The sequence below is a fragment of the Ranitomeya imitator genome, chromosome 5 (assembly GCF_032444005.1).
Source record: "Ranitomeya imitator isolate aRanImi1 chromosome 5, aRanImi1.pri, whole genome shotgun sequence".
NCBI classification, from domain to species: Eukaryota; Metazoa; Chordata; class Amphibia; order Anura; family Dendrobatidae; genus Ranitomeya; species Ranitomeya imitator.
Window position 1 is genome coordinate 85,138,660 of NC_091286.1, and position 16,484 is coordinate 85,155,143.

The window sequence follows — 16,484 nt, forward strand, 5'->3', positions numbered from 1 at the left end:
GCAGGGCATCAAGATCCGGATAGTCCCTCAGAAAACTCTGCACAACCAAATTGAGCACATGTGCCAGACATGGGATGTGAGTGAGGTTGCCAAGGGCCAAAGCTGCCACCAGATTTCGGCCATTGTCACACACTACCATGCCTGGCTGGAGATTCGCTGGCAGTAACCACACATCGCTCTTCTGCTTGATGGCATTCCAGAGCTCCTGCGCTGTGTGGCTTCGATGCCCCAATGAAACTAGTTTCAAGACGGCCTGCTGACGTTTGGCCACGGCTGTGCTCATGTCGGTCATAGGTAAACGTTCACGGGTCCATGTGGAGGTGGACTGTGACGGATCCTGCAGAGAGGAATCAGAGGAACTGGTGTAAGAGGAGGAGTCGATGCGTACAGACTGGATTCCTGCAATCCTTGGAGTGGGCAGGACACGTCCTGCGCCACTCGCACGATCTGTACCTGGCTCAACAACATTAACCCAATGGGCAGTGAGGGAAACATATCGCCCCTGTCCATGCTGACTGGTCCACGCATCGGTGGTGAGGTGGACCTTGCTACTGACGGCGTTCAGTAGCGCATGTTTTATGTTTGCCTCAACATGCCTGTGCAGGGCAGGGACAGCCTGCCTGCTGAAGTAAAAGCGGCTGGGCACCTTGTACTGTGGGACTGCCAATGGCATCAAGTCACGGAAGCTGTCAGTCTCCACCAGCCTGAACGAGAGCATTTCCAGGGACAACAGTTTGGCAATGCCTGCATTCAGAGCCTGTGCTCGGGGGTGGTTGGCCGAGAATGCCCGCCTTTTCTCCCATGCCTGGACTACCGATGGCTGTAGAGTAGACTGGGAGTGTGAGGATGACTGGGAAGGTGGTGCTGTGGGTGGAATTACACTAGGTCTCTGGACAACAGTGGAGGAAGAGGCAACACAAGATGAAGAGGTGGTAGCTGCCGCTGTTGGTTGGCCTACGTCTTCACTGTGTTTCTGTAACTCCACCGCGTGCCTGTTCCGCACATGTTTCCACATATTTGTGGTATTGAGGTTGCTGACACTTTTACCTCTTTTTACTTTCTGATGACACAGCTTGCATTTGACAAAACAAATGTCATCTGCAACTGTGTCAAAAAAGGACCAGGCACTGCAAGTCTTGGGAGCGCCCTTTTTGGCTTTGGAAAGAGACAGGCTCCTAACGGGTGCCAAAGTGGAGGCTACAGGCTCCGCAGTCTTCCCCCTCCCTCTCCCTCTTTGGCCCGTAAGGGGAAGCTCTTCCTCAGAGCTGCTCCCACCACCTTCCTGTTCCTCACGCCACGATGGGTCAAGACGGCCTGCTGACGTTTGGCCACGGCTGTGCTCATGTCGGTCATAGGTAAACGTTCACGGGTCCATGTGGAGGTGGACTGTGACGGATCCTGCAGAGAGGAATCAGAGGAACTGGTGTAAGAGGAGGAGTCGATGCGTACAGACTGGATTCCTGCAATCCTTGGAGTGGGCAGGACACGTCCTGCGCCACTCGCACGATCTGTACCTGGCTCAACAACATTAACCCAATGGGCAGTGAGGGAAACATATCGCCCCTGTCCATGCTGACTGGTCCACGCATCGGTGGTGAGATGGACCTTGCTACTGACGGCGTTCAGTAGCGCATGTTTTATGTTTGCCTCAACATGCCTGTGCAGGGCAGGGACAGCCTGCCTGCTGAAGTAAAAGCGGCTGGGCACCTTGTACTGTGGGACTGCCAATGCCATCAAGTCACGGAAGCTGTCAGTCTCCACCAGCCTGAACGAGAGCATTTCCAGGGACAACAGTTTGGCAATGCCTGCATTCAGAGCCTGTGCTCGGGGGTGGTTGGCCGAGAATGCCCGCCTTTTCTCCCATGCCTGGACTACCGATGGCTGTAGAGTAGACTGGGAGTGTGAGGATGACTGGGAAGGTGGTGCTGTGGGTGGAATTACACTAGGTCTCTGGACAACAGTGGAGGAAGAGGCAACACGAGATGAAGAGGTGGTAGCTGCCGCTGTTGGTTGGCCTACGTCTTCACTGTGTTTCTGTAACTCCACCGCGTGCCTGTTCCGCACATGTTTCCACATATTTGTGGTATTGAGGTTGCTGACACTTTTACCTCTTTTTACTTTCTGATGACACAGCTTGCATTTGACAAAACAAATGTCATCTGCAACTGTGTCAAAAAAGGACCAGGCACTGCAAGTCTTGGGAGCGCCCTTTTTGGCTTTGGAAAGAGACAGGCTCCTAACGGGTGCCAAAGTGGAGGCTACAGGCTCCGCAGTCTTCCCCCTCCCTCTCCCTCTTTGGCCCGTAAGGGGAAGCTCTTCCTCAGAGCTGCTCCCACCACCTTCCTGTTCCTCACGCCACGATGGGTCAAGGACCTCATCATCTCCACTACCCTCTGCCACCAACTGCTCCTCCTGGGTAGTCTCGGCAGCACAGTACGCATCAGAAAGCGGCACCTGAGTTTCATCATCAGATGCGTACTGCGCTGTGGTCACCGGAGGCACTGGCCCACCTGCCTCTTCAGAGTCAGAGAGATAAAGCTTTTGGGCATCACTGCACACTGCCTCTTCTTCCATTTCTCCAATGCTGCTTGGCTGGCCCCCTGTTTCCAAGCCAAGAGATTCAGAGAACAGAAGTAGAGACGGCTCCTGTCCTGGGCTCTCTGACTGCCTGGCCAATTTGGCAGGTGGTGAAGAGACAGATGGCTGCTCTCCAGTGCTCTGTGCCTGAGAGGATGTGGCACTAACTGAAGTCGATGCCGAGGCATTAGCTGCCATCCACCCGACAACGGCTTCAATTTGGTCTTCACGTAGCAGCGGTGCACGGCGCTCTCCGACAAAGCTGCGCATGAAGGACTGTTCCCTGCTGAAACTGAGTGATGACGAGTCACCGGCGCCCGCAGCAGGCACAGAATCACCACGTCCTCTCCCTGCTCCTCTCCCTGCTCCGCGCCCACGCCCACGTGCCTTACTCCCTGCCCTCTTCATCTTGGTTGACAGATAAAGATAAGCAGAAAAGTACTAAGGCCTTAGTGTGCTTATTCCTGAAATGCTCCTCCTAACAGGTGTAAGAAACACTAATGTTGTAAATTGTGGACTAAACTTTATTATTTTTCAAATGTGGCCTACACAAGTGTTAAGTTGTGTTTGGTGAACTTAACTTTTTTTTTGGTGCAGATCGGGCTACAGAGCTAGTTTAAATCACACGGAGACCGTGTAGACAGCCGTAAACGGCGCTGCAAGGCCAAAAAACCCTCCTCTCTGTTATCCTATATAGTGTTTTTCCACTATTTAGCTGGATACGAGTGGAAAGACACTAATAGGAATTTTTTTTTTCAAATTTTAAACTGGCTGCACTATTTGAAAAAAAGGAAATTGTTTTTCAAGGTATGAGGCAGTAACGCACCCTGAGCTGAATCCAACCGGCTATGGCTGCACACAGACTACAGGGCGAGCTGCGCTCACACAGAGACCGTGCAGACAGCCATAAACGGCGCTGCAAGGCCAACAAACCCTCCTCTAGGTTATCCTATATAGTGTTTTTCCACTATTTAGCTGGATACGAGTGGAAAGACACTAATAGGAATTTTTTTTTTCAAATTTTAAACAGGCTGCACTATTTGAAAAAAAGTAACATTTTTCTCAAGGTATGAGGCAGTAACGAACCCTGAGCTGAATCCAACCGGCTATGGCTGCACACAGACTACAGGGCGAGCTGGGCTCACACGGAGACCGTGCAGACAGCCGTAAACGGCGCTGCAAGGCCAAAAAACCCTCCTCTAGGTTATCCTATATAGTGTTTTTCCACTATTTACCTGGATACGAGTGGAAAGACACTAATAGGAATTTTTTTTTTCAAATTTTAAACTGGCTGCACTATTTGAAAAAAAGGAAATTGTTTTTCAAGGTATGAGGCAGTAACGCACCCTGAGCTGAATCCAACCGGCTATGGCTGCACACAGACTACAGGGCGAGCTGCGCTCACACAGAGACCGTGCAGACAGCCGTAAACGGCGCTGCAAGGCCAAAAAACCCTCCTCTAGGTTATCCTATATAGTGTTTTTCCACTATTTAGCTGGATACGAGTGGAAAGACACTAATGGAAATTTTTGTTTTTCAAATTTTAAACAGGCTGCACTATTTAAAAAAAAGTAAAATTTTTCTCTAGGTATGAGCCAGTAACGAACCCTGAGCTGAATCCAACCGGCTATGGCTGCACACAGACTACAGGGCGAGCTGGGCTCACACGGAGACCGTGCAGACAGCCATAAACGGCGCTGCAAGGCCAAAAAACCCTCCTCTAGGTTATCCTATATAGTGTTTTTCCACTATTTAGCTGGATACGAGTGGAAAGACACTAATAGGAATTTTTTTTTTCAAATTTTAAACAGGCTGCACTATTTGAAAAAAAGTAAAATTTTTCTCAAGGTATGAGCCAGTAACGAACCCTGAGCTGAATCCAACCGGCTATGGCTGCACACAGACTACAGGGCGAGCTGGGCTCACACGGAGACCGTGCAGACAGCCGTAAACGGCGCTGCAAGGCCCAAAAACCCCCCTCTAGGTTATCCTATGTAGTGTTTTTCCACAATAGAGCTGGAGACTGGTGGAAAAACACTAATAGGAAATTTGAGAAAAAATGTGCAGCAGGCTGCACTAAGAGCAAAAAAGGACAACTGTGTGAGGCAGTGTGAACCCCCCCTGAGCTGAATACAACCGGGTATATGGCTGCACACAGACTACAGAGTGAGCTGCACACACACACACACACACACAGAGACCTTGCAGAACGCTGTTAAAACAGCGCTGCAAGGCAAGAGCAAGGTGAACAGTGAAGAACACACAGCGTTTTGCTAAATTAGCCTTTGGAAAGGAAAATAAAGCAATTAGCTAGCTCGACTGGCCCTCAGTTAGAACACAGCGTCCTGTCCCTAACTGAAATCACAGCAGAGTGAGCGCAAAATGGCGGCAGCGTTTTTTATAGTGCAGAGTGACATCATTTCAGCAGCCAATCCAAGCCTTGCCAGTACTTACATGCCCACCATGCTAAACAGGATGTGCCCACACTTCCAATCATTCCTCATTGGCTGCTGCGTTCAGTTTGAATTCTGGGAACTTCCGATTCCGGTATCCGATACGCGGGAAGTATCGGAATTCGGTATCGGAATTCCGATACCGCAAATATCGGCCGATACCCGATACTTGCGGTATCGGAATGCTCAACACTACTTACAAATACTGATGTAAAATACTGACCAAATACTGCAAGTGTGACGGCAGCCTAATAGTATTCTTTCACTCTGGACAAATCAGCTGTAACTGAAAATACTACATTGGCACAGTATATATATATATATATATATATATATATATATATATATATATTAGCTAAATTACATATGCACCGCAGTTTTTATGTATCTCACTGTCATATTTCTGTCTATATATTCTACTCTGATGGTTCGGGCTGTGAATTTATTGTACGTGGCTGATAAAATGTTGGGTTTCCTTTGAGATGGGTGCATAAAAAAATCGGACAGTACACGCATAGTCTATGTGTCATGCGGTTTTTTTACTTGCATCCATTGACTTGAATTGACAAGCTCAGAAAAAAATGTATAACGTTGGTCAGAGTGCAATGTGATATTTTCTCGCATTGCACTAGTCCAATTTATACGCATGTGTAAGTGAACCCGAAAAAGGATCAAAGAGCTTTATTCTTTGGTTTAGCACAATTACATGGATACCACATTTATATAGGTTTATATACAGTAGGTTATCTTTTACCATGTTCATTATTTGTCTTACAGTGTTCACTGTACAAGTAAAATAGTATGGCAGTTTAAAAAATCAGATAATTCTGGTCCCAGCCAAACCAAATATGTACACTTGTTTGTTTATTATTATTATTATTATTATTAGTGCTTTTATTGACTGGAAAATAGGGAAACCAATATATTGACTGGCTGGCTGTCTTCAGGCTGGCATGAGTCCTGCTGGCACATTTGGGGGTGATGCCCCAGGTCATGTTTATATAGATTTGGGGCCTGTCTGGCCAATTGGCTACAAATTCCTGATTCTGAGCATGCTCAGTGTAAAAAAACGGATTCCAGCGCTGGATTCCGTCATACGACGTGCCACAACTTATCCTGCGTACATAGGCTTCCATTCTAGTCAACGACGTATGCCGCAGGATCCATCGTGACACGTTTTCCCGACGCAGACAAAAAACGTTACATTGAATGTTTTTTCCAGACGACGGTCCACCAAAACACGACGGATCCATCGCACGACGGATGTGACAAGTGGCCATCCGTCGCGATCAGTCACTAATACAAGTCTATGGGAAAAAAACGGATCCTGCGGGCACATTTGCAGGATCCATTTTTTCCCCAAAATGACGCATTGCAATGGATCTGAAAAGATGGAAGTGACCTTAGCGCTGTCATTTATAATGTCTAACAGGCAACCATATTTGGCTGACCCGTTGGTCATTCTTTTAACCTCAGGCTCAGCCGTTGCTATGAAAACCATTGGCTCCCCACAATCGCGTCGCCGGGGTGCCAATGGTGCATCCTTCTAATTACTGTGATAACTAGAGTTTATTGACTTTTACTTTTTGTGGATTGACTCGGGTTTCGCGAAACCCAACTTTGTTAAAAGTCGGGTCGGTTGAAATCGGCCTATTATTGCGAAAAGTCGGGGGGTGACTGAAACACGAAACCCAATGCAAGTCAAAAGGAAATCAAAGTCGGCAGTGAGTGGAGGACAGGAAAACACTTACAGTGCCCATTTTAATGCCAAAACATCAATTCTTATTACTTAAGCTTGTCAATCTTAATTTACTTTATAATAATAGTTAGGCATTGAAAACTGGGGGTCATTTGGCTAAAGTTGTGGGGGGGTAGGGGTGGCTCAAGATTTTTGTGGGCCCAGGAAACGTGGAATACGTCACGGTGGTGGAGCAGGGAGAGGTAAGTATTTCAACTTTGCAATTGCTGTGATCCTGAGCAAGCAGGGGGGGCCACTTGTTGGCACTGGCACAGGGCCCCTCATAGTACGGTGGTGTGATTGACGGCAGGTGGCACCTCCCACTGGCAGAGACACTTTTGCGTACTATGAGGGGCCCTGTGCCAGTGACGTCGCCAACGAGTATGCCCCCCCACCTGATGAAGGAACCTGCACTTTCATCTGCACCTTCCTCTTTATCCCCGTGTAAGGTAGTATAGCATGCGTGAAGGGGAACCTGACTTTCAGCTGTGTAGAGTGCAAGGGGAATGTAGTGGTCTGTGTCAATGTACCAGCAGACTCATCTAGCAGTGGCTGGGCAATGGACAGGATGAGGAGGAAACACAGATATAGGCCCAAATAATAAAGTAGGCTAAATGCAGTTCAAAATTGGTAACAGGACTAAACAGGCGGCATTGCTTTGTTCAGTGGAGGAAAACTGTAATGCGTGGCAGACACAGTTAGTAGGCCCAAATAATAAAGTAGGCTAAATGCAGGCAGCCTAATAAGCTACAGAGCTGATGCGCAAAAACATAACCTCCACTGTCCCTGCAAAAAAATGGTGGTGTTGGACAGTGGAAATTGCTACAGCACAAGCAATTTGGGGTTAATCTTCCCTCCCTAACTATATCCCTTCTTCTGATGAAGCTGCAGCAACCTTTCCCTATGCTAAGATCGGCAGAAGTAAGATGGCGGTCGCCATGCACGCCCCTTTATAGCCCCTGTGACGCCGCAGAAAGCAAGCCAATCACTGTCATGCCCTTCTCTAAGATGGTGGGGACCAAGACCTATGTCATCACGCTGGCCACAGTCTGCGTCCTCCTTCATTGGCTGAAAAATGGTGCTGAAAGCGTCATATGAAACGCGACTTTTGCATGCAGATCACCGACCTTATGGCCGATCTCACACTAGGATCGGGTCGGGGTTTCATGAAACCCGACTTTGCAGAAAGTCTGCGATTTTTGAATTTGTCCGATCCGTTTCGCTCAACCCTAGTGATAACTATTGATCATGGCATTTAGAAGATTAATCAGCCATGGGTTGTGCTGACGCTGACTGTTGAAGCAGGAACTCAGGTATCAGATAAGCCGAGCTCCTGGCAGTGATTGTGCAGGCAGAGCTCATGTAATCAAAACGATATACTTTTTTGTCAATATGCAGGAACTACCTCTAAATTATGATGTACTAGTACATAATATTTTGTAAGGGCTTAAGTACAATTTAAAAAAGTAGACTAGCATATACCACCCAATATTTACCAAAAGTATATGCTTTCTATATTTAGATAAGTGTTCTATGAGAACATCCATTTCCGGTTAAGGTTGATCATTGTGCGCAAGCAAGTGTTAACAGACCCTAATAAAAATAAACAACACTTTAGTAACACAGCTCATAATAAAAATTATAATTTAATCAAGCAATATACAACATGTATTAGGTCAATTTCAGTTTATATTAAATCTAGCTTTTTATAGTGTGCCTTTGTTTTCTGAATTACTTAGAGGAAGTACATTGCTTTTCTCATAAACCATTAATACAAACCATTTATTTGAAATATGTGATTTTTTTTGTGAATTTGCGTTGTGTGTCATTAGTATTTGTGTGGAACAAGTGTTTCCCATTTTTACAGTTGTGGTTTGTCGGGGGAATGACAGCAAAATAGAAAAAAGGAGAAGTTTTCCATTTTAAAAATGCCATGTTTTCAGTATTTATGTTATCTGCGACCACACTGGAGGTGCAATATCCTTTCTGCAATAAACAGTATAATGCCAGATCTTCCTTCCTTCCTTGAAGAAATGCATGGGAGACTAGTTAGCCCGAGGGTTTGACACTGAAACTTCTTGTTTAGCTTATGAGACAAATAGCCTTGTGAGGCAATCATTCATTTGTAGAGGGGAACTGCAAAACCTAGAGGTACAAACATCTATCATCTGATATTAGAAGAACAGGTGCTTAAAGAAAATCTAATTAGTGAAATTCTCATTTAGTGGATGGATATTTTCAAGCTTGGAGCCTAAACTACTTGTTCTTTTCTCATTGGAGAAGCAGCTGGAAATAAAGCAGAAAAAGTCAATGCTCTTTTTGAATTTCGGGCTTTACTTTTCTAGACGTCTTATTGAACTTCTGCTAGATAATAGGCAATTTTACACAGTTCCTTAAACTTTCAATCTACGTGCTACTAATTATCCTGAAATAATTCTCCATCAGACCTACATGCCAGCCGTTTTGGGATGTGAACTACTCGTTCGACTTTCGCCTGCCTGTCAGTCAAATGGGGCTCAGCTGCAGCTCAGAATGAGAGGTATTAGACTCCCGCTAGGATGATTCTCCCAATCTTCCCTCTTCGAACATCACCTCCCAGCGATGCACCAAATTTGTACCTGTTAGACTAATCTGGTATTTTCTCTTGCTAATGTGAGTATTAAAAAAAAAGATAAAGTTGTTTTCTTATAGGGGATATCTTCCAAGCAAGAAGGTAAAAGAAAAGACATATTCAAATCTGAAAATTCATTGGGGAAGACTCTAACGTTGTAATGGAACTAAGAGCACTTGTCACAAAAATAGATTAAAAATATATTATATAAAGACTGCTATAATAATCGGTGTAACCACATCGCTTGCATACAATCTATTCTCACATACATTTAACTTGAGTAATGAGTCATCAGTTTTATCAGAAAGTCTGAATCATTTCTTTACTGTTTTCGATAGAATGTCTTTCTTTCGGGATTAGTAAAAACACAAACTGTAGACATATTGATCCTATCAAATGAGTTCAATGCTAAAATAAACTGGCTATTAGACCAACTATACAGATCCCAGTGATATATGTGTTAAAAGAAGCCATTATTGGTATGTATATTCACTAATGAGATGAAAAAATGGTGAAATTAAATTAAACTCAACGTAACTGCTGTTCAAAGGAAGATTTTTAAAGTTATTGTAAATGTTTGATTATTTTTACTTGCATTAGGCTATAAAGTAAAAAGTAGCATATAACTGGCATCGTTTTTATATGGGTTTTGCTTTTACACTTTTTTCTTCATATTTTAAAGCATTTTTTAAAATGTATTTCTTTTTCTGCCTGAGTTTTCTGCTTGTGTTTTCTTTTGTTTCTTTTTTTTTGTTTAATGTTTATTCATAAAGTCTTGCTATTAGAGATGGGTGAACCTGAATGGTAAAGTTTGGGCTCCCGGATACCGAGCAAGGACTTCTCATGGAAGTCCGTGTTAGGCCAGGATCACACATGCGAAAAATACGGCCGAGTCTCGCATGTTAATACCCGGCATTGCCGCCGTCAATTAGGAGCGGAGCGTCCGCATAGCAATACAAGGACCCATTTGAAGTGACTTTTAGGGTCTGTATGATAGAAAATACTCAACAGTGACACCATTCTAAAAACTACACCCGTCAATGTGCTCAAAACCACATTTCAGAAGTTTATTAACTTTTCAGGTGCTTCACAGGAATTTTTGGAATGTGGAAAAAAAAATGAACATTTAAATTTTTTCACTAAAAAATTAATTTAGATTCTATTTTTTTTATTTTCACAAGGATATCAGGAGAAATTAAACCCCAAAATTTGTTGCGCAATGTCTCATGGGCATGCCGATACCCATATGTGGGGGAAAACCACTGTTTGGGTGTACAGCATCGCTCGGAAGGGAAGGAGCGCCATTTGACATTTTGAATACAAAATCTGCTGTAACAATTAGCAGATGCCATGTCACATTTGGAGAGCCACTGATTTGCCAAAACAGTGACAATTACCAACATGTGACAACATTTTGGAAACTAATCCCAACAGGGAACTTATCTAGATGTATGGTGAGCACCTTGAACCCTCAGGTGCTTCACAGAAGTTTATAACATTGAGCCATGAAAACAAAAAAAAAATCACATTTTCCCAACAAAATTGTTTTTTAGCCCCAAATTCTGCATTTTCATCAGGGTAACATGAGAAATTGCACCATTCAATTTGTTGTGCAATTTCTCCTAAGTACTCCAATACTTCATAAGTTGGAGAAAACTACTGTTTGGGTGCATGGCAGAGCTTGGAAGGAAAGGAGCACCATTTGAGTTTATGTATGTAAAATTTGCTGGAATCTTTAGGAGACACCATGTCCATTTGGATCGCCCCTGATGTGCCTAAACAGTGGAAACCCCCAACAAAGTGACCCCATTTTGGAAAATAAACCCCTCAAGGAATTTATATAGATGTGTGGTGAGCACCTTGAACCCACAGGTGCTTCACAGAAGAATATAACGTTGAGCAGTGAATTTTCCCCACAAAAATGTTATTTTAGTCCAATATTTTTTATTTTCACAAGGGTAACAGGATAAAATGGACCATACAATTTGTTGTGCAATTTCACCCCTAAGTGGAGGAATTCTACTTTTGAGGCACAGTGAAAAGCTCAGAAGGGAAGAAGCGCCATTTTGGAGTTCAGATTTTGCTGGAATGGTTTTAGGGTGCCATGTCACATTGTCAGAGCCCTTGAGGTGCCAGAAAAACAGAACCCCCCCATATGGGAACATGTTTTAAAATCGCCACTCCCCAATTAGTCATCTAGGGCTGCAGTGATCATATTGACACCATATGTGCCTCGTAGAATTTTATACCATTGAGCAGTGAAGAAGAAATAATAAAATTTGTACCCGCAAAATCTTGTTTTAGCCCCAGAATTTACATTTTTCACAAGTGAGTAAATATGGCACCATGATTTGTCCCCCAAATCCTACTAAACGCGGCAGCACCCAATATTTAATTGTACAGTACTGCTTAGCCACACGGAGAAGCTCAGATGCTATTTGCTTCCTGTGGCACAAATTTTCCTAAAATAGTTTGCGGACTCCATATACAGAACCCCTAAGTGCTAGTAGAGCAGAATCCCTCCGTCAAGTAAACACATTTTGGAAATGACACCCCTTTTATCTACAGGTGTAGTGAAGATATTGACTCCATGGGTGTTTTCCAGAAATGAGCAGCAGTGAATGTTGCTGAGTGAAAATTTCAAACTGCTGATGTAGCAACCAGTACACTGTAGTGATGAGTACCTTATAGTGACCAGTACGTTATGCCCAGCTCATGCTTGTGGAGACATGCACTGATATATTAGGCAGGCTGTCATCATTTAGAAATGCCAAACATGTAGACGCTGTATGTGGTTTAGGTACACTGTGGGGCTCCAAAGGGAGGGGGTGCATTTGGATTTGAGAGTGCAGAATTTGCTGAATTTCTTTTGAGGGGCAAGAGCCATTTAGCTTTTCCAGAGCCTTTGTGCTACCAGTAACATGAAAGCCCCTATATTTCCATGACCGACCTGAGTGGATGACAGACCTGAGTGGAAACTTGCTTTTCTTGTGGATTGAGTTGAATCTTTTTTTAGAAGCATTTTACATAACATTTAGAATCACATTTATCCTGCACTCTACGCTGAGCACAGGGTTTCCATCAAAATCTCCGAGAGACGTGATTCAGATGAAAGCCCCGAGTGATCCATTCACTATAATGAAGCAGCAATAAAGCATTGTTTTTGCACAATTTTTTTTTTTTATAGTGTTCACTAAAGGGATTAACTACAAGGACAGTTTTATAGCTTGGGTCGTTCCGGATGTGGCAATCTCTGAGCATGATCAAGCAACTTTGCTAGCTCTCGTGACCCAGATGTCACCATGATGACATTAGGTCACCATGGCAATGATGGGTAACCCGCAATAACGTCACGGTGTCTCTGATCTAAGGGCAGAGGTTTTTCTTCCCTCTGCCTGCTCACAAAATGCTGTGATGGAGTTCGATCGCAGCATTTAGGGGGTTAAAGTGTCGAGAGCGGTGCAGGACCTGTGTACGGATGTCAGCTGTCAGAATTAGCTGACAACTGGTGGCGATCATGCATGCACAGCTGCTGAGGGAGCCAAATCAGCAAGACATATCCCTACGTCCCAAGTCAATAAGTACCAGGTCACAGGGACGTATGGATACGTCTCAGATGGTAAAGGGTTTAAAGGGGTTTTTACATGTACAAAAGTTGATTTTAATCAATACATCTTGTAATAATAATAATTTCCACAATCTAATATCTCTAAATAAAATGTTCCTGTGCTGAGATAATCTTATAAATGTGCCCCTGCTGTGTACTGTGTAATGGCAATGTCTGACCATACAGGGTTGGGGCTTCACATCCCTATCTGCTCATTGACATGGTCAACCTTAATTTTTTAGGTCCTTAATTACCTTCTCCATGTTGTGCCAGCGGCATAGGGCAAGGTAGGTTGCAATGCAAACTCCTATTTTATTTCTGGTATGCATACAATTGGGTACATTTTTGCACATGCACTTTATTGTCTTTATATATTGTACTGGACAGTCTATTAGGGGTTAAACATCCATTACATTGATTGCTCTAGATATTGTATATATGCGTTTTCATGAATATATAGGATGTCTTATTTCCTTGCTTGCTAATGGAAGAATACTCTACATACACTGCTCAAAAAAATAAAGGGAACACTAAAATACCATATCCTAGATATCACTGAATGAAATATTTTAGGTGCAAATATTTCTTCATTACATAGTGGAATGTGTGGAGAACAATAAAACAAAAATAATCAATGTAAATCAAAATGAATGTCCCATGGAGTTCTGGATTTGGAATGATACTCAAAAGCAAAGTGGGAAATCAAATTACAGGCTGATCCAACTTTAGTGGAAATGCCTCAAAACAAGGAAGTGATGTTCAGTTGTGTGTGTGTTGCCTCTATGTGCCTGTATGAGCTCCCTCCAATGCCTGGGCATGCTCCTGATGAGGCGGCGGGTGGTCTCCTGAGGGATCTCCCCCCAGACCTGGACTAAAGCATCTGTCAAATCCTGGACAGTCTGTGGTGCAGCATGACGTTCGTGGATGGAGAGAGACATGATGTCCCAGATGTGTTCAATTGGATTCAGGTCTGAGGAATGGGTGGGCCAGTCCATAGCTTCAATGCCTTCATCTTGCAGGAACTGCTGACACACTCCAGCTACATGAGGTCTGGCATTGTCCTGCATTAGGAGGAACCAAGGGTCAACCGCACCAGCATATGGTCTCACAAGGGGTCTGAGGATCTCATCTCGGTACCTAATGGTAGTCAGGCTACCTCTGGCGAGCACATGGAGGGCTGTGCGGCCCTCCAAAGAAATGCCACCCCACACCATTACTAACCCACGGCCAAACCGGTCATGCTGAAGGTTGTTGCAGGCAGCAGATTGCTCTCCACGGCATCTCCAGACTCTGTCACGTCTGTCACATGTGCTCAGTGTGAACCTGCTTTCATCTGTGAAGAGCACAGAGCACCAGTGGCGAATTTGCCAATCCTGGTGTTCTGTGGCAAATGCCAAACGTCCTGCATGGTATTGGGCTGTGAGCACAACCCCCATCTGTGGATGTCGGGTACTCAGACCATCCTCATGGAGTCAGTTTCTAACAATTTGTGCAGACACATGCACATTTGTGGCCTGCTGGAGGTCATTTTGCAGGGCTCTGGCAGTGCTTCTCCTGTTCCTCCTTACACAAAGGCTGAGATAGCGGTCCTGCTGCTGGGTTGTTGCCCTCCTACGCCCCCCCCCCATGTCTCCTGGTGTACTGGTCTGTCTCCTGGTAGTGCCTCCAACCTCTGGACACTACGCTGACAGACACAGCAAACCTTCTTGCCACATTTCACATTGATGTGCTATCCTGGATGAGCTGCACTACCTAAGCCACTTTTGTGGGTTGTAGAGTCTGTCTCATGCTACCACGAGTGTAAAGCACAACAAACATTAAAAAGTGCTCAAAATATCAGCCAGAAAGCATTGGTACTGAGATGTGGTCTGTGGTCTCCACCTGCAGAACCACTCCTTTATTGAGTGTGTCTTGATAATTGCCAATAATTTCCATCTGTTGTCTATTCCATTTGCACAACAGCATGTGAAATTGATTATCAAACAGTGTTGCTTCCTAAGTGGACAGTTTGATTTCACAGAAGATTGATTTACTTGGAGTTATAGTCTGTTTTTTAAGTGTTCCCTTAATTTTTTTGAGCAGTGTATCATTCTTTGTCACTCTGGCTTGAATGGTTTGGGCCGATATACTATTGTATAAATTGTTGACATATCTACAATTTTTGGACCCACGTCACTTTCAGGTTTGGAATTTGGACCCACAACACTACAATGTTGTGGTGTGGCATGGTTGCACAATCCCATATGCTTTTAAATGTTTTCATCATTTTGGTTTGGCTTGTTGTTAATAAATATTTTTTGCTTTATTCTGGTGATCAATGTCATTTCTAACTGCCTCTTTTTTCTATATATTTTGAGGAATCATTGAATTGTACCATGTTGTCCTCTTGCTCTGTAAAACCACACTCTACAACTGAATAGCAGCTTTCTGCCTATGCACAGTGTACACAGAAAACTACCAATCAGTAGGCGGGTTAGACTGAGCTCAGCATTTAGAGAACTGCTAGATCTGCAGAAAATAATACAGTGATTTCATCAAAATTACACCGAGCAACACAGTAAGTGACACGTAGCAGAAATCAGGGTCTCTGTCATTACAGAATATGGCTCTCAGATTACATAGTAAAAACCCGTAACAGATTCTCTTTAATTCATTTTTTTTCCATTCAATATTGCAACTTAGGAGAAGGGAGGAGAATTGTAATTTTGCTGTAGAAGTGACCTCATATTTGCAATACATGAAAAACAGTTAAAAATAAGAAGCTATAAATATGATATAAAGACAAAAAAGCATTTATATGACTGGTAGGGAAAAAATATAAAATACGTACTTATAGTAGAATACAGATATCCATTAATATACATTAATAAATTAGCCTGAAATTATATAATGAATTAAATCTGTGGCCTATGTGAGGGCTGGAAAAAGTCAATGTAAGACACACATGTGTTTTGTATGTGTCAATGTCATTGGCAGCAAAGAGATTATGAGAAGCAAGAATAAAATACAGTGGTCTCACCCTTGACAAGTGTTATCTAGTGTGTCATTGGTTCTAGCTCACTTAGCACAGTTCTTTCCATCTCACAACACATGTGAAGAAAGGGTAATGCCTGCGAACATATGTCACAAATATGTTACATTTCCTTTCGCTAATATATCCTAAGAAAACTTTGCCTTGAAATGTTTAGAAGTGGCAGAGATTTATTTATAATGTAGTACAAATGGAAGATTACATTTCTTGTTTTCTGGGGCCATATGTCAGTTTTAAATGTCAAAGTATTTTTAGTAGATTGCTTTAATTTTTATGAATTTTATTCATCTCTATTATTTTATTTCTTCTTTTTTCTTCTGTTCTTATTATTTTTACTACTATCTGGCTCTACCCAGTTATCATTTTTTTAGATCCATTTTGGGATCATAGAAAAGTAAAAATAATGTTAAAGTTATTTGAACTACATCAAATTAATATATGAATGGGAACAGAAGTGTCATGAAAAT